We start from the raw sequence: 18,194 nt of genomic DNA on the forward strand, positions 1-18,194 counted from the left end.
CTGAGTAAATGCACTCTTAAAGTAGTTGTTGGTGTTCTACCAACATAATGTTAACTTTCTCTAACCAACTTTTAACAAACAACACAAGCATATTTAGTATACAAGGTCCAAAGATAAGATCACACAAACGCATTGTAGCCCCCCACCCACGGAGGCCGCTTCGCTGGTGTCTGGATTCTGCCAGTGTGGAACTCTCAGGCTTAGACAGGACGCTTGCTGACTTATTGTCTTCTCATGTCGCCGGGGTATACAGATTACGGGGGTGCCCGATGATCCGTTCCTGTGAACAGAAACTCAGTTTTCATTAGTTTTGTTCTGAAGTTGGGGCGTCGGCTGTTTGGAGCTTCTCTGGCTGCACGAGTTGCCATACCTTCGTGGGCCCTCAGGCCCTGGACTTGCGCCTGGGGGGTGATCACTGTTGGGTCCGTACCCATTAGCCGCTGCAGGCTAGAGCCATGCAGTGTGTGATCCGTCCCAGTTACTTGGGCCAGTTGTCTCATACAGTTGTCCCCCCATTCTCGTTTAAAAATGATCATCCCACCCCCGTCAAAGATCAGTCTACAAGTTTGTGTTATATCAAACGGGAGCATGTCGTCTCCCCTGAAAACACCATCTATGAGGGTGGAGACCATTGCAGAATGAAGCCCTTTATCCACAATGGCTTTAACAATCGCTTGTACATCCTTAGGGTTTGTTGGTGAGTGAACCCTCTGCCCCCCGTCTGTCACCCAGACCAGGAACGCTAGCATGGCCGATAGAGCCAAGATGGTGCACGCAATCTTAATTTTCCTCCAATCTGTGAGAGGAATTTCTCTGCCTCGCGGTGCAGCTTTATTTCGGATGGGGATATTTTGGCTATCTGTCCCCATTTCCTCCTCCGAATTTGAATCGGTATGTGATCCGGAGTCAGAGCTTGACTGACTGCTCACCTCCGAGTTCCGGTACCCTCCCATCGAGTTCCGGCCCCGCCCCCCACCCCTGCGGGCGGGCCGCTCTCTGCCTCGTGGCTCGCCCCGCCGCCATCTCAGCGAGGCGTTTGCGCCACAGGAGCGTTTTCTCGGATGGCCGTTCCGATCGGCTCTCTGCCCCTCTCTCACGCTTCTACCTCCTCCCTGGTCGTCCCCGCAACCGTTCTCTTTCTCGCATTTCCACGTGTTAGTAAAACCTAACATTTCATCCCCGTTCCCGCCGGAGGCTTCTTCACCCAACTCTTCGTCTTCTAGCTCAGCACCGTACTGGGGCGCACATGGCCGTGGTCTCTCCCAGATTTCCCCAGGCTCTGGTTCCCCACCGGCACACCTGGCTTCCTCAGCCGAGCCACCCCACAGCTTCCACAACTTTGATACGACCTTCACAAGGGTTTCCATCTTCCTTGTTGGTCCGGGAGCGACCTCCCCGCCGGGCTGGTCCCGCCGCTCCGGCTGCCGTTCACCCGAATCCAGGAGTTTTCCTGGGTTTCGGCAGTACTTGTTGCCTTCAGGGGGCAGTGGCGACCTGGTTCAGGAACGGCACGGCGACCAACCCCAGGCCGCTTGGTCCATCGGCTCACAGACACCAATGTGGTGGATGGCAAATGGCATTTATTGTTGAGTCACATGGGCTTATATACCCGAGGCCCATAGCGTCACTTCCGCTTGCTTACATCACAGACCACACACTGCTGTCCGTCAAGGGAGGGGCTCCACCTTTCCGTACATTGCGACATCTTCCGGCCACCAGACCCTAACTACCCACAGTTCTGCTCCTAGATTTTTCTTTTTATGTAAATAAAAGATCGAGCTAATTCCAGATGGAAAAAAAAATCAGTTACTTTCTTGGTCAGTTTGTCCTTTTAATATTCAAAGCTGCAGCAAAAGCATGGGGATTTTTGTTTCTAGAAACACCCTAGCTCTCCTGTCTGCACTCTGCATGCTGTTGAGCTAAGCCATATAAATGAATAAAGAAACCACAGCTACTGCTCCTTTCTGATTTTTTTTTTTTTTTTTTTTTTTGTGCTTTCCCCCTTGCACTTTCCCAGGTGATTGGCTTCAGGTTCCAGGTGGGACCTAGTGGTAACTGAGTTGCAGGTATTCCATGACAGAGCTCATTCTGCCTGGGCTGCTTTTTGGGGTAAGCGCTTTGTTTTTCCTTCAGTCAGTTGCAGGGTTCTTTAGGTGGGTCAGAGTCTATGGACTGATGCGTTTTCCAGTAGAAACCGGTACGCATATCTTTTTGAGTTGGTAACTGGTAGGATCTGTCACTGTAAAGCAATCTAGTAGTAGGTGCCTGTATTGCACGCAGCTCTTCCTCAGGTGAGTAGTTGTTATGGCAGTTTTACGGATGGTATGGTGATGTTACTTTGTGTGTTTGCTTTGTGGTTCTGGGTCCCTTCTGATTTTTGCCGAATTACGGGGCTTTCTGTGAGTCTTTGCCTGTATGTCAAATATTATCAAAGTTACAACCTTGCTGTTAAAGTGATGGAGCAGGGTTTAGTTGAAATGTATCATGGAAGCTCCCTGTGTGAGCATGTGTCTGAAAATGGCAGCAGTGGGCACGTAAGGGGTAGTCTGTTTCAAGTTTAGGGACAGTTTGTTATATTTCTGGAGCTTTTGCCTGTGTGTTTTCTGTCTGTCGAGTCTTTAGACCATAAAGCCTTCTAGGCTTTATGTCCTTGAATTTACGTATTAGAAGTACGTTTATGAGGGGTTGCCAGGTACGTTGTTTTTGGGAAACCGTGGGGTATGGTTCCTTGAGTGCATAAGTGCAGTAGTGCCAAGAGAGTGAGCAGGGCCACCTTCTTCATCTCTGCAGAATAAGTCTGTTCGGGCACACTTCTCAGGTAAATGTAGTGAGCAGATGAGGTAAAGGAGCTGGGAACAGAGAGGTATTGCACCGTAGCATGTTGCATCAGTAGTAGTCAGCGTTGCGGAGGAGGTGGGTGTCAGGGCTGGCGTGCTAGTGAATGCTGGTTCTCTGTTTTTGCAAGTGATGATGAACCTGTTTGACGTAATTCCATTTGAAAAAGTTCCAGTTACTGGCCTGGTCGTGTCGTCCTTTCAATGTTAAAAGCTGCAGCAAAAGCATGGGGATTGTTGCTTCTAGAAACACCACAGGTCACCTGTCTGCTCTCTGCATGTTTTTCAAGTAAAGCAGATCTTAAAAAAAACAAAAACAAAAAAAAAAAAAAAAAAACAAAACAAACAAACAAAGAAAGAAAATAATAAAAAACTGCTGCTGCTGCTGCTCCTGCTTTCTTTCTACTTCCTTGTGCTTTGCCCCTCCCCTTTTCCAGGTGATTGGGTTTGGGTGCTGGGCGGGGCTGAATGCTATATGAGCCCCAGGCATGCTATCAGAGAGCTCCTTCTGCCTGGGCTGCTCCTTGGGGTAAGTGCTTTGTTTTTCCTTTAGTCAGTTGCAGGGTTCTCTAGGCAGGCTGGAGTTTATAGATTTCTAGAATTTTTAAGTGCTTGGAATTCACTTAGGAGAGGGATGTTTAATAGAGGTTTCTGGCTCACTGTTTTTTGGGATGGTGGGATACTCTTCTGTTTTTGAGCTATATTTTAATCTCTAAATGTATAAACCAGCAGTAGGTAAACATTAGGAGGAACCGGTCAAAGGTAACAGCGCTTTCTGGAACCGTCAAGTTCTTGTTCGGCAACGTAGTGACTGGTTTGATCTACTTCACAGATGGAGAGGCAAGTGGACTGCTCTCTTTGAAATAATAAAATTGAAAACATAAAGTTTGTCAAAGATGGCAGTGCATGTTTGCAGTCTGTTTATTGCTTTTGCCAGTGGTAGATAACATTTATAAGGAATCGGTGAAAGGAAAGAGCGCCTTCTGGAACTGTGAAGCTCTGTGTTGGCAACTCGGTGACTGGCTGGACCTACTGTCCATCTCCAGAGGGAAGCGGACTGCTATTTTGAAATTAAAAAATACTAATAAAAATAAAAAAAAATATGGTGCTGCTCTATGGCGCCCGGAGGACTGCCACTCTGCATGGCAGTTAAAAAGAATGTGGTTTGGAGATGGAGAGCCACAGAGATGAAGCAGCTGGGAAGAGAGACACAAGTATTGCAGTAGGTAGGCTGTGGTTATGAGGTGCCTCAGGATGTGCTTTTTTTCTTGTTTCCGCCCTTCCCTCGTGCAGCCTTGGAGAGATGAAGTCCCCATGGTGTGGAGTGGTGCAAAAAGGTAAGAGGGTTGTCGGCCCGGTCAGTTTCCTTCACCAATGCTAAGGCAAGTCTTTGAAGAGAAACAGCCTGGTTGCTTGTGCTGCCCCCTGTTGAACTAAGCCAGACCAAAAACAGGGCTGCTGTTCCTCCTGCTCTCTTTGCCTCTTCTCATCTTGCAGAGGAATGGTCCAGCAATTCGGGTTAATAGGGGACAAGAGAACAAAGGGGTTTCAGAATAACTGCTAACTGTTATGAGTATTGCATGGGGCCCTATGCAAGTCTGTGACATCCAGCCAAGATGGACAAAGGAGAAGGACAAGGGAAAAGCCTGGGAGGAAGACTATGAGCCTTCAGTACGAGAGACCCGCAGAGGGACCACCAGAGACTGATAACACATGCGCCAGTGGGCGGGTTGGGATTCCAGGAACTAGTTATAATAACCCTGCCTTTTCTAGAAGTAGTAATGAATATGTATTAGCCCAGGAGCATAAAAACCAGCCGCCTGCTGTGACTTGTGTGCGTCTCGGTGGAGCAGAGACTCCCGGCGCACCCAGTGCTGTTTGCTTACCTCTATTCATTTAATAAATTGTAAACTTTGATTGTAATCCTATTTGGGACTTAGTCATTTATTACAACAGACAACCTTGTAAAATGCAGACAACCAGAATCCTTACAACAATTAAGTGGAAATCACGGTGTAAGAAACATTACCACCTCAAAGAGTAAAAGCCTCAAAAGAAATGTGACTTGTAACAGGCCAGCAGCTGTGTGTTTTCGGTGAAGCACCAGGTAGAGTATAAACCTGGATTGCACAGTTAATGGGGAAACGGGAGGGTCCTGGTCCTTGGGAGGGAAAAAAAAAAGTATATAAACTGTGTATGGAATCGGTAGGTGCCCTCCTGCTTGCGGGACACCCGCCATTGTAATCTCAAATACAAATGCTACTGTACTGAGATCCTCTCCTGAGCCTATGTTATTTCCCAAAGATTGATTCGCGGTTTTAAGGCTTCAGGGATAGGGCCCTAGGGTTGGGTTTCAGGGTAAGCGTTCTCAGGGTTTATGTTTAGGATTTTAAGGTTTTTAGTTTTAGGGTTGGAGTTTTAACGGTTAGGATTTTAGGGATTTGAGGGTTAGGGTTTTAAGGGTTTCAGGGTTAGCGTGTCAGGGTTTTGGAGTTTTTTGGGTTGTAGTGTTGATAGTTTTTTTAGGGTTAGGTTCTTAGGGTTTTATTTTTGGTCAGTTATTTACGGTTAGGGTTTTAAGATCTTATTATTATTTTTTTTTTTCAGGTTAGGTTCTCCTGGGTTAGGGTTTTGAGCATCTTAATATTTTGGGTTGGGTTTGGGATTTGAGCGTCTTAATTTTGTGGGCTTGGGCGCCGTGAGCGTCTTAAGTGTTTGGGTTAGGGCTTTTAGGCATAGGTCTTCAGGGGTTTAGTTTGGGTTAGGTCTGTAGGGGTTTCGAGGATTTTTAGGGTTAGGGCTTGCGGCTTTTTTGTGTAAGGGCGGTAAGGGCTAGGGTTCCAGGGAGTGCTGTTAAATGGAGTTCTCGACAACTCGGCCTCTGATTGGCCGTGCCGGCTGTGCAGGGAATGCTGGTAGGTGTAGTTTTCCGTCACAAGGCTTCCGGTAGGCCGCGTTGATTGCCCAGAGCATGCCGGGAAATGTAGTTCTGGGACTCCGGACTTCCGGGAGGCCATGTTGAGCGCCCAGAGCATACCGGGAAATGCAGTTCTCGGGGACTAGGGCTGGGGCTAGGGTTAGAGTTTAGGGTGAGGGTTGGGGTTAGGGTTAGGGGTTAGGGTTAGGGCTAGTGAATGCTGGTTCTCTGTGTTTGCAGATGACGGTGAGCGTGTTTAAACTAATTCCAGTTGAAGAAGTTTCAGTTACTTGCTTGGTGACGTTATCCGTTCAACATTAAAAGCTGCAGCAAAAGCAAAAGGGGATTTTTGCTTCTAGAAACACCCCAGTTCTCCTGTCTGCACTCTGCATGCTGTTGAGCTAAGCCTTATAAATAAGTAAATAAACCAGAGCTGCTGCTGCTCCTCTTTTTGCTTTTTTGTGCTTTCCCCGCATGCGACCTCTGCCGCCCCCTGCTGGTGGAAAACGTGTACTGCAGGCGGCCGGGGGCGCGCATGCGCGGTGACGCCCGCGGGCGCCCTCTGCCGCCCCCTGCTGGTGGAAAACAAGTACTGCAGGCGGCCGGGGGCCGCGCATGCGCGTTGCTTATTACGTCTTTTTTTTTTTTTGATGTGTAATTTCCTACGCTCCTAGATTTTTCTTCATATGTAAATGAAAGGTTCGTGCTAATTCCCGTTGAAAATATTTCATTTACTTTCTTGGTTGTATTGTCCTTTCTATGTTCAAAGCTGAGTCAAAAATACGGTAAATTTTGCTTCTAGAAACACCGCAGTTCTTTTGTCTGCACTCCGCATGCTGTAAACTAGGGATAGGTGACAAATAAATAAAAAAATAAATAAAAGAACACAGCTGCTGCTCCTGCTCTCTTTCTTGTTTTTTGCCCCCTCCTCTTTCCCAGGTGATTGGGTTTGGGTGCTGGGCGGGGCCAAATGTTATACGAGCCCTAGGCATTCTATCAGAGAGCTCCTCCTGCGTGGGCTGCTCTTTGGGGTCGGTGCTTTGTTTATTCTTCTGTTAGCTACATGCAGGGTTCTTTTCGTGGGTCAGAGTCTTGTACGATATTTTAGAGGAAACCAATCTAGTAGTACGTGCATTTATTGCAAGAAGCTCTTTGGAGGTGATTAATTGTTATAGCACTTTTATGGATAGGATGTCAATGTTACTTTGTGTGTTTGCTTTGTTGTTCTATGTCCCTCATGATTTTTGCAGGGTTATAGGGCAGATGCCACCAGGTCTACCCCTTTTGTTGTTTTTGTTTTGTTTGATTTATTTTTCTTATTTTCTTTTTCGGAAGGGGGTTTGGGATTTGAGCATCCTATTTTTTTGGGTTTGGGATTTGAGCATCTTAATTTTGTGGGTGTGGGATTTGAGCGTCTTAAGTGTTTGGGTTAGGGCTTTTAGGCATAGGTCTTCAGGGGTTTAGTGTGGTGGATAGTTTCGGTTAGGTCTGTAGGGGTTTCGAGGATTTCTAGGGTTAGGGCTTGCGGCTTCTTTGTGTAAGGGCGGTAAGGGCTAGGGTTCCAGGGAGTGCTGTTAAATGGAGTTCTCGACAACTCGGCCTCTGATTGGCCGTGCCGGCTGTGCAGGGAATGCTGGTAGGTGTAGTTTTCCGTCACAAGGCTTCCGGTAGGCCGCGTTGATTGCCCAGAGCATGCCGGGAAATGTAGTTCTGGGACTCCGGACGTCCGGGAGGCCATGTTGAGCGCCCAGAGCATACCGGGAAATGTAGTTCTGGGACTCCGAACTTCCGGGAGGCCATGTTGAGCGCCCAGAGCATACCGGGAAATGTAGTTCTGGGACTCCGGACTTCCGGGAGGCCATGTTGGGTGCCCAGAGCATACCGGGAAATGCAGTTCTCGGGGACGAGGGCTGGGGCTAGGGTTAGAGTTTAGGGTGAGGGTTGGGGTTAGGGTTAGGGGTTAGGGTTAGGGCTAGTGAATGCTGGTTCTCTGTGTTTGCAGATGACGGTGAGCGTGTTTAAACTAATTCCAGTTGAAGAAGTTTCAGTTACTTGCTTGGTGACGTTATCCGTTCAACATTAAAAGCTGCAGCAAAAGCAAAAGGGGAGTTTTGCTTCTAGAAACACCACAGGTCTCTTGTCTGCTCTCGGAATGTTTTTGAGATAAACCAGATCTTAAAAAAAAAGGAAAAAAAAAAACCACAGCTGCTTCTTTTGCTCTCTTCCTACTTCCTTGTGCTTTGCCCCTCCCCTTTCCCAGGTGATTGGGTTTGGGTGCTGGGCGGGGCTGAATGCTATATGAGCCCCAGGCATGCTAGCAGAGAGCTCCTTCTGCTTGGGCTGCTCTTTGGGGTAAGTGCTTTGGTTTTCCTTCAGTCAGTTGCAGGGTTCTCTAGGCAGACTGGAGCCTATGGATTTCTGGATTTTAAGTGCTTGGAATTCACTCAGTAGCGGGATGTTTAGTAGGGGCTGCTGGCTCACTGTTTTTTTGGGATGGTGGGATACTCTTCTGTTTTTGAGCTATATTTTAATCTCTAGATGTATAAACCCACTTGTGTAACTCTCCGGAGGACTAAAACCAGCTTGATTGAATGCTACATATGGCTTGGCAGCGTAGATGCAGCATTACCAAGAGACTGAGCAGAGTTGTATCAGAGTCACCTCTTTCATCTGCAAAGGGTAAGTTTGATTACCCCTGCCGAGGCTTGTGTGTGTGCATGTCTTTTTGGCATTTGTGGAGCTCGGTTGTTTTTCTTTGTGTGTGTGCATGTTCTTTTTTTTTTTTTTTTGAGGGTCAAACAGTGTGTTTGCTGAGTGTGGTTAGAATGAGGAGGTGGGGAGCTGCTCAGGACTGGAAGGTTTGGTTTCTAGGAGTATGCGGCATCCTTCCTGTGCGACGTGACTAATTGTTGGGCTGGAACGTTCCAGCTTTCGTGTGTCTTAAGCAATGTAGCTTGTGTAGTGTGTGTTGTGTGGCCTGGGCAGAGTTTGCTGTGGTGCAGTGGGCGAAGAATCTCAGTTAGAGCTGGTGAGCAGCTGAAGTACCAGAGCTGGGAAGAGAGAGGTCTTGGAGCAGGTACGCTGTGGCTGTGAGGTGCCTCAGAGTGTGCTTTTCTGTCTTTTGTTTTGTTTTGTTTTGTTGTTTTTTTGCAGGTGCTTTGTGCGGTCGTGGACAGGAAAGGGAAATCCTCGTGTCGCGGAGCAGTGAGGGAGGGTGAGTGTTGTCAGCCTGGTCATCCCTTACCTGAAGCGAAGGGAAGACACTCAGGTGTTTCCCTCAGAGGGTCCGAGGTGAGTCTGTCTGGGATAGAGGAGCAGCGTGGCAGGTGGGCGCTTGCAAGCACAGTGGTTCTTTTGTCCTTTTGTGTTCCCCGGTGGTGTGGATGATGCTGGCCGCTCCTTTCAAGCTTGGACCTAATTTGCAGGTCCAGAGGCAAGTGGAGTGCTGTTTTGAAAGGATAAAAGTAAAGCTGGGGTCGCTTATGTTGTTGAGGGATGGGTGCTACTGCTGGCAGCTGAATGTTTATCTTCTGCCTGTGTTTTTCTTTTGTTCAGGCTGAAATGCAGTGTGCAGTGCAGGATGTGTCAACCAGCTGCCTCTGCAGTGACTCTGGTGCGTGATGAGCAGAGGTAGCTGTTAATTTTGGGGGTGTGGTTGTCACTGAAGTTATTTTCCTACATCCAATAGCGTAAAATTCCAGTTTGCCTTTTAGAGGCGCTATAAGTGGGTAAAGAGAAGAGATGGAAGCATGTGCCACGTGGGGCAGGCAAGCGGCTGAGGTACAGGAGGGGATGAGAGTATGTGATTTTTTCCTGGGGGTGGAATGGAATTGATTGTTTTGGTGTATAGTCTGTTTTGCTCCTAGATCTTTCATTCATTGTAAATAAAAGTTTGAGCCAGTTCCAGTTAGGAATGTTCTAGTTACGACCCAGCAAGTATTGTCCTTTTAATGTTAAAAAAAAGTGCGGCAAAAGCATGGGTGCAGATCTGTTTCAGGTCTTGTGCATCATATTCGGTTGGAGATCGCGTCTGTTTCCATCCTCACTCTTGCAGAAGTCATCTGGGCCGCATCAGGAGCTCTTGCTTGGGAATTGATTTCCTAAGTGTCTTCTTAGGGGGTTTTCAGTCCCCATCCTTCTGGTCTCTTGTCTTGAAGGCAGGCTTTTTAGGCCTCCGTCATCCCAGTTCTGGCAGTTGCTTCCAGTTGCATGTTGTGACATTTGAGTCTCTCCTGGGGTCTGGTGCAGAGCACCTGTTCTGACGTGCTGTTGCTGTAGGGCTTTCTTTTTGGGGGTCACTTTTTCTTGTGCCTTGTGTTGTGTGTTTTGTTTGTAGTGTTTGTGGCGTGCCTGTGTGTGTGTACGTGTTTGGTCTGGAGCTGTCCTGCCTGGCAGTTAGTGATGACAGGTAACGTGGCAGTGCATGGGTGTACTAATACATTGTCTGGACTGTTTTGGTAAAGATATCCAGTCTGCCTCTGGGCACGTACTGAAGGGCAGCTGGCACAGTCATCTCTGTGGTGTTTGGCAGACTGGAGGGGGGAGAGTTGAGCTGCTTGCGAGCAACTGCTCGCATAGCACTTGAACGGTGTGCTTGAGGAGGTCTGTCGAATCTTGAAAGCTTACAGATATGGGGTTTTGAATTTTTTATTTTTATTTCTTTCCTGTCCCCAGTAGAGCGTAAACCTTTGGAGGAACCTGTCACAGGAAAGAGCTCCTTCTGGAACTGTTCAGCACTCGGGAGGCAACTGGGTGACTGGCTTGATCTACTTCTGAGGTGCTGAGGCAAGGAGGCTGCTGTTTTGAAACGATAGTATTGTAAATGGGGTCCCTTTTGTGTTGTTGAGGGATGGGTGCTAATGCTGGCAGCTGAATGATTGATTCTCTTGTGCCTGTTTTCATTTGTTAAAGCTGAAACACAGTGTACGACACGGGACTTGACGACCAGAGCTGCTTTTGGCAAGGTGAGTGATGAACAGATATAGAAGGTAATTTAGGGGTGCAGTTGTCACTGCAGTTACTGAACTACACAAAGTACAGTAAAAATCCTGTTTATATTTCAGGGGTGTTGTAGCTGGCCTAAGAGAGCAGATGGAAGCATCTGCCTCGAGGGGAGGGGAGGGCAGGGCACGGAGGTAAGGCAGCAGATGAGAGTAACTGTCCCAGCTGTGCTGTGGCTTTGGATGCTGCTTCAGCCTATGCTTTTCTTTTTGTTTCACATTTGTCTCACACAGGCTGAGTGGGGCCAAGCTGCACTCTGAAGAGCAGCACGAGAAGGGCGGGCTGGTTGTGAGCTGGATCGGAGCAGAACTGCCAAGTAGCACGAGGTGAGTGCGAAGGGTATCCATCTTGCTTTGCAGGTGCCATGGCAGGCTCTCTAGAGAAGTGGTTGAGGATTGGAGAAGAGGTTGCAGATGATCAAGGAGCGACACGTGCAGGGATGGCTTGAAAAGGGTATGGCTGCTTTCTCTTCTGTTTATCAGGTGTCCCAGGCAATGTGGGCTGTGGTGTTAGTCTTTAGAATCGGAACAAAGCAGGTGCTGAAATGCTGCGTCTGTTTGTTTTTTTGTGTTGGGGTTGCACCTTGGTGAGTGTAGGGATGGGTTTTAAGTGGGTGCAGCGGAGGGCCTGGCCCCAGTGTCCTGTAGTGTGTTTTGACCCATCAGCATAGCCTTTTGGTTCTCAGGTAGTGTCGCGTTAAAGGGGTGTAGCTGATTAACCGTTACGGGCCCGGTTGGATTCAGAGTACTGAACCAGTCGGACATTCACCAAAACTGGGGGTCCGTTCGGACATTCACCAAAAACGTAATAACCGCCTGGGGGTCCGCTCAGACATTCACCAAAAACGTATTAACCACCTGGGGGTCCGTTCAGACATTCACCAACAATGCATTAACCGTCTGGGGGTCTGGTTAGATTCAGAACACTGAACTATCACGGATAACCACCCTCACCCTAGTTGCATTAATGAGAGCTATCACAATGCAATCAAGTATGGTTTATTACAGCAACAGGTAATCAGGTTCTTTTGGATTGCCGGTGATAGTGACTATCTGCAAAAGCAAGCTAGTATGCATGAAATACACAGGTGTTATAGGTGTTACAGGTGTTACAGGTGCGCAGCCTAGAAATAAACGCGTTAAAAGGATCAAAGACTCTATGGAGATTTATAAGCAAATATTCAGATCTCACCCAAAGGCGTCCCAATGGGGGGGCAAGAGAGGCTCAGCCCGTCGACTGATCCCAGGAGTCAGGAGGTCCTAAGGATGTTGTATGTCCTCGGGATGGTATCTCCCCTGACGATGGTATCTTCCCTAACATCCCCTCTCTCTTGGGCCAATTTATATTATTTTCTATCTTTTAGGTGGAGCTTGAGTGGCTCTAGTCAAGCATATCTTAGTTATGATTGGTGTAAAGTTTTCCCGTCTCCGTTTAAAGTAATAGGCTCCGAGAAATTCAGAGCGCATGCTCAGTGAGGGGTGGTCGCACCTTGGAGGCGGGTAGCTTTTGGGATGGAGGTGTGTTTTGGTATTATAATGATATTATAATGAGCAAAAAGTACACTAGGGTACAGCATTTGTCAAAACATGACAGGTCTTTGGCTTAGGGTGGCAAAAAGTGCAGCTTTGTGCACAAGAACAATCGAGGCCCCACCTGATTACAGAGCCTAGCCGTGGTGTCTCCACTCCACTCTACGCTCCGTGGTGTTCCTTAGAGCTAGCACACCAAGTTTCCCCAGCGCGATAGCATCTAAGGTTGGGAGCCTAGGGAATGCTCAGATAATGCAGTTATGCCCTACCCTGAAAGCCTCTTCAATGCTGTACCTTTTCCTTAAAAGTATGAATGTTAGTTTTATTTTCCTAGTTACTTCAGGCATTTACACCACAGGTAGCTTACTGAAGTAAGTGATTTTGCCTGCAAGTGGAATGGATTTTTTTTTTTTTTTTTTTGGTGTGCAATCAGTTCTGTGTTGCCTTCAGGGGGCAGTGGCGACCTGGTTCAGGAACGGCACGGCGACCAACCCCAGGCCGCTCGGTCCATCGGCTCACAGACACCAATGTGGTGGATGGCAAATGGCATTTATTGTCGAGTCACATGGGCTTATATACCCGAGGCCCATAGCGTCACTTCCGCTTGCTTACATCACAGACCACACGCTACTGTCCATCAAGGGAGGGGCTCCACCTTTCCGTACATCGTGACATCTTCCGGCCGCCAGACCCTAACTACCCACATTTCCCCCCTCCCTATGCACAACCAAATTAGCTAAAATATAACAATCTTAAGACGTAGACATCATAACTTAACTAAAAAACATAAGGCACAATAACCAGGAGAAAACTAAGAGGTAACTGGTAACGCTGAGTAAATGCACTCTTAAAGTAGTTGTTGGTGTTCTACCAACATAATGTTAACTTTCTCTAACCAACTTTTAACAAACAACACAAGCATATTTAGTATACAAGGTCCAAAGATAAGATCACACAAACGCATTGTAGCCCCCCACCCACGGAGGCCGCTTCGCTGGTGTCTGGATTCTGCCAGTGTGGAACTCTCAGGCTTAGACAGGACGCTTGCTGACTTATTGTCTTCTCATGTCACCGGGGTATACAGATTACGGGGGTGCCCGATGATCCGTTCCTGTGAACAGAAACTCAGTTTTCATTAGTTTTGTTCTGAAGTTGGGGCGTCGGCTGTTTGGAGCTTCTCTGGCTGCACGAGTTGCCATACCTTCGTGGGCCCTCAGGCCCTGGACTTGCGCCTGGGGGGTGATCACTGTTGGGTCCGTACCCATTAGCCGCTGCAGGCTAGAGCCATGCAGTGTGTGATCCGTCCCAGTTACTTGGGCCAGTTGTCTCATACAGTTGTCCCCCCATTCTCGTTTAAAAATGATCATCCCACCCCCGTCAAAGATCAGTCTACAAGTTTGTGTTATATCAAACGGGAGCATGTCGTCTCCCCTGAAAACACCATCTATGAGGGTGGAGACCATTGCAGAATGAAGCCCTTTATCCACAATGGCTTTAACAATCGCTTGTACATCCTTAGGGTTTGTTGGTGAGTGAACCCTCTGCCCCCCGTCTGTCACCCAGACCAGGAACGCTAGCATGGCCGATAGAGCCAAGATGGTGCACGCAATCTTAATTTTCCTCCAATCTGTGAGAGGAATTTCTCTGCCTCGCGGTGCAGCTTTATTTCGGATGGGGATATTTTGGCTATCTGTCCCCATTTCCTCCTCCGAATTTGAATCGGTATGTGATCCGGAGTCAGAGCTTGACTGACTGCTCACCTCCGAGTTCCGGTACCCTCCCATCGAGTTCCGGCCCCGCCCCCCACCCCTGCGGGCGGGCCGCTCTCTGCCTCGTGGCTCGCCCCGCCGCCATCTCAGCGAGGCGTTTGCGCCACAGGAGCGTTTTCTCGGATGGCCGTTCCGATCGGCTCTCTGCCCCTCTCTCACGCTTCTACCTCCTCCCTGGTCGTCCCCGCAACCGTTCTCTTTCTCGCATTTCCACGTGTTAGTAAAACCTAACATTTCATCCCCGTTCCCGCCGGAGGCTTCTTCACCCAACTCTTCGTCTTCTAGCTCAGCACCGTACTGGGGCGCACATGGCCGTGGTCTCTCCCAGATTTCCCCAGGCTCTGGTTCCCCACCGGCACACCTGGCTTCCTCAGCCGAGCCACCCCACAGCTTCCACAACTTTGATACGACCTTCACAAGGGTTTCCATCTTCCTTGTTGGTCCGGGAGCGACCTCCCCGCCGGGCTGGTCCCGCCGCTCCGGCTGCCGTTCACCCGAATCCAGGAGTTTTCCTGGGTTTCGGCAGTACTTGTTGCCTTCAGGGGGCAGTGGCGACCTGGTTCAGGAACGGCACGGCGACCAACCCCAGGCCGCTTGGTCCATCGGCTCACAGACACCAATGTGGTGGATGGCAAATGGCATTTATTGTTGAGTCACATGGGCTTATATACCCGAGGCCCATAGTGTCACTTCCGCTTGCTTACATCACAGACCACACACTGCTGTCCGTCAAGGGAGGGGCTCCACCTTTCCGTACATTGCGACATCTTCCGGCCACCAGACCCTAACTACCCACAGTTCTGCTCCTAGATTTTTCTTTTTATGTAAATAAAAGATCGAGCTAATTCCAGATGGAAAAAAAAATCAGTTACTTTCTTGGTCAGTTTGTCCTTTTAATATTCAAAGCTGCAGCAAAAGCATGGGGATTTTTGTTTCTAGAAACACCCTAGCTCTCCTGTCTGCACTCTGCATGCTGTTGAGCTAAGCCATATAAATGAATAAAGAAACCACAGCTACTGCTCCTTTCTGATTTTTTTTTTTTTTTTTTTTTTTGTGCTTTCCCCCTTGCACTTTCCCAGGTGATTGGCTTCAGGTTCCAGGTGGGACCTAGTGGTAACTGAGTTGCAGGTATTCCATGACAGAGCTCATTCTGCCTGGGCTGCTTTTTGGGGTAAGCGCTTTGTTTTTCCTTCAGTCAGTTGCAGGGTTCTTTAGGTGGGTCAGAGTCTATGGACTGATGCGTTTTCCAGTAGAAACCGGTACGCATATCTTTTTGAGTTGGTAACTGGTAGGATCTGTCACTGTAAAGCAATCTAGTAGTAGGTGCCTGTATTGCACGCAGCTCTTCCTCAGGTGAGTAGTTGTTATGGCAGTTTTACGGATGGTATGGTGATGTTACTTTGTGTGTTTGCTTTGTGGTTCTGGGTCCCTTCTGATTTTTGCCGAATTACGGGGCTTTCTGTGAGTCTTTGCCTGTATGTCAAATATTATCAAAGTTACAACCTTGCTGTTAAAGTGATGGAGCAGGGTTTAGTTGAAATGTATCATGGAAGCTCCCTGTGTGAGCATGTGTCTGAAAATGGCAGCAGTGGGCACGTAAGGGGTAGTCTGTTTCAAGTTTAGGGACAGTTTGTTATATTTCTGGAGCTTTTGCCTGTGTGTTTTCTGTCTGTCGAGTCTTTAGACCATAAAGCCTTCTAGGCTTTATGTCCTTGAATTTACGTATTAGAAGTACGTTTATGAGGGGTTGCCAGGTACGTTGTTTTTGGGAAACCGTGGGGTATGGTTCCTTGAGTGCATAAGTGCAGTAGTGCCAAGAGAGTGAGCAGGGCCACCTTCTTCATCTCTGCAGAATAAGTCTGTTCGGGCACACTTCTCAGGTAAATGTAGTGAGCAGATGAGGTAAAGGAGCTGGGAACAGAGAGGTATTGCACCGTAGCATGTTGCATCAGTAGTAGTCAGCGTTGCGGAGGAGGTGGGTGTCAGGGCTGGCGTGCTAGTGAATGCTGGTTCTCTGTTTTTGCAAGTGATGATGAACCTGTTTGACGTAATTCCATTTGAAAAAGTTCCAGTTACTGGCCTGGTCGTGTCGTCCTTTCAATGTTAAAAGCTGCAGCAAAAGCATGGGGATTGTTGCTTCTAGAAACACCACAGGTCACCTGTCTGCTCTCTGCATGTTTTTCAAGTAAAGCAGATCTTAAAAAAAACAAAAACAAAAACAAAAAAAAAAACAAAACAAACAAACAAAGAAAGAAAATAATAAAAAACTGCTGCTGCTGCTGCTCCTGCTTTCTTTCTACTTCCTTGTGCTTTGCCCCTCCCCTTTTCCAGGTGATTGGGTTTGGGTGCTGGGCGGGGCTGAATGCTATATGAGCCCCAGGCATGCTATCAGAGAGCTCCTTCTGCCTGGGCTGCTCCTTGGGGTAAGTGCTTTGTTTTTCCTTTAGTCAGTTGCAGGGTTCTCTAGGCAGGCTGGAGTTTATAGATTTCTAGAATTTTTAAGTGCTTGGAATTCACTTAGGAGAGGGATGTTTAATAGAGGTTTCTGGCTCACTGTTTTTTGGGATGGTGGGATACTCTTCTGTTTTTGAGCTATATTTTAATCTCTAAATGTATAAACCAGCAGTAGGTAAACATTAGGAGGAACCGGTCAAAGGTAACAGCGCTTTCTGGAACCGTCAAGTTCTTGTTCGGCAACGTAGTGACTGGTTTGATCTACTTCACAGATGGAGAGGCAAGTGGACTGCTCTCTTTGAAATAATAAAATTGAAAACATAAAGTTTGTCAAAGATGGCAGTGCATGTTTGCAGTCTGTTTATTGCTTTTGCCAGTGGTAGATAACATTTATAAGGAATCGGTGAAAGGAAAGAGCGCCTTCTGGAACTGTGAAGCTCTGTGTTGGCAACTCGGTGACTGGCTGGACCTACTGTCCATCTCCAGAGGGAAGCGGACTGCTATTTTGAAATTAAAAAATACTAATAAAAATAAAAAAAAATATGGTGCTGCTCTATGGCGCCCGGAGGACTGCCACTCTGCATGACAGTTAAAAAGAATGTGGTTTGGAGATGGAGAGCCACAGAGATGAAGCAGCTGGGAAGAGAGACACAAGTATTGCAGTAGGTAGGCTGTGGTTATGAGGTGCCTCAGGATGTGCTTTTTTTCTTGTTTCCGCCCTTCCCTCGTGCAGCCTTGGAGAGATGAAGTCCCCATGGTGTGGAGTGGTGCAAAAAGGTAAGAGGGTTGTCGGCCCGGTCAGTTTCCTTCACCAATGCTAAGGCAAGTCTTTGAAGAGAAACAGCCTGGTTGCTTGTGCTGCCCCCTGTTGAACTAAGCCAGACCAAAAACAGGGCTGCTGTTCCTCCTGCTCTCTTTGCCTCTTCTCATCTTGCAGAGGAATGGTCCAGCAATTCGGGTTAATAGGGGACAAGAGAACAAAGGGGTTTCAGAATAACTGCTAACTGTTATGACTATTGCATGGGGCACTATGCAAGTCTGTGACATCCAGCCAAGATGGACAAAGGAGAAGGACAAGGGAAAAGCCTGGGAGGAAGACTATGAGCCTTCAGTACGAGAGACCCGCAGAGGGACCACCAGAGACTGATAACACATGCGCCAGTGGGCGGGTTGGGATTCCAGGAACTAGTTATAATAACCCTGCCTTTTCTAGAAGTAGTAATGAATATGTATTAGCCCAGGAGCATAAAAACCAGCCGCCTGCTGTGACTTGTGTGCGTCTCGGTGGAGCAGAGACTCCCGGCGCACCCAGTGCTGTTTGCTTACCTCTATTCATTTAATAAATTGTAAACTTTGATTGTAATCCTATTTGGGACTTAGTCATTTATTACAACAGACAACCTTGTAAAATGCAGACAACCAGAATCCTTACAACAATTAAGTGGAAATCACGGTGTAAGAAACATTACCACCTCAAAGAGTAAAAGCCTCAAAAGAAATGTGACTTGTAACAGGCCAGCAGCTGTGTGTTTTCGGTGAAGCACCAGGTAGAGTATAAACCTGGATTGCACAGTTAATGGGGAAACGGGAGGGTCCTGGTCCTTGGGAGGGAAAAAAAAAAGTATATAAACTGTGTATGGAATCGGTAGGTGCCCTCCTGCTTGCGGGACACCCGCCATTGTAATCTCAA

The 18,194-nt window shown here is 47.8% G+C and overlaps 1 long non-coding RNA gene across 2 annotated transcripts; it reads left to right on the forward strand.

Annotated features, from left to right (window-relative positions):
- The first annotated feature begins 7,717 nt into the window (after positions 1-7,717).
- LOC140003039 (uncharacterized) lies at positions 7,718-17,872 on the forward strand. Of its 2 annotated transcripts, XR_011810973.1 has the most exons (6): positions 7,718-8,103; positions 8,290-8,430; positions 8,905-8,965; positions 10,426-10,715; positions 11,112-11,205; positions 15,130-17,872. It is a non-coding gene; the product is annotated as an uncharacterized lncRNA (long non-coding RNA). The 2 variants fall into 2 exon arrangements; XR_011810972.1 differs by having other exon boundaries at positions 10,986-17,872.
- Positions 17,873-18,194: the final 322 nt, after the last annotated feature.

This window comes from Anas platyrhynchos, chromosome 8 (assembly GCF_047663525.1).
Source record: "Anas platyrhynchos isolate ZD024472 breed Pekin duck chromosome 8, IASCAAS_PekinDuck_T2T, whole genome shotgun sequence".
Classification (NCBI taxonomy): domain Eukaryota; kingdom Metazoa; phylum Chordata; class Aves; order Anseriformes; family Anatidae; genus Anas; species Anas platyrhynchos.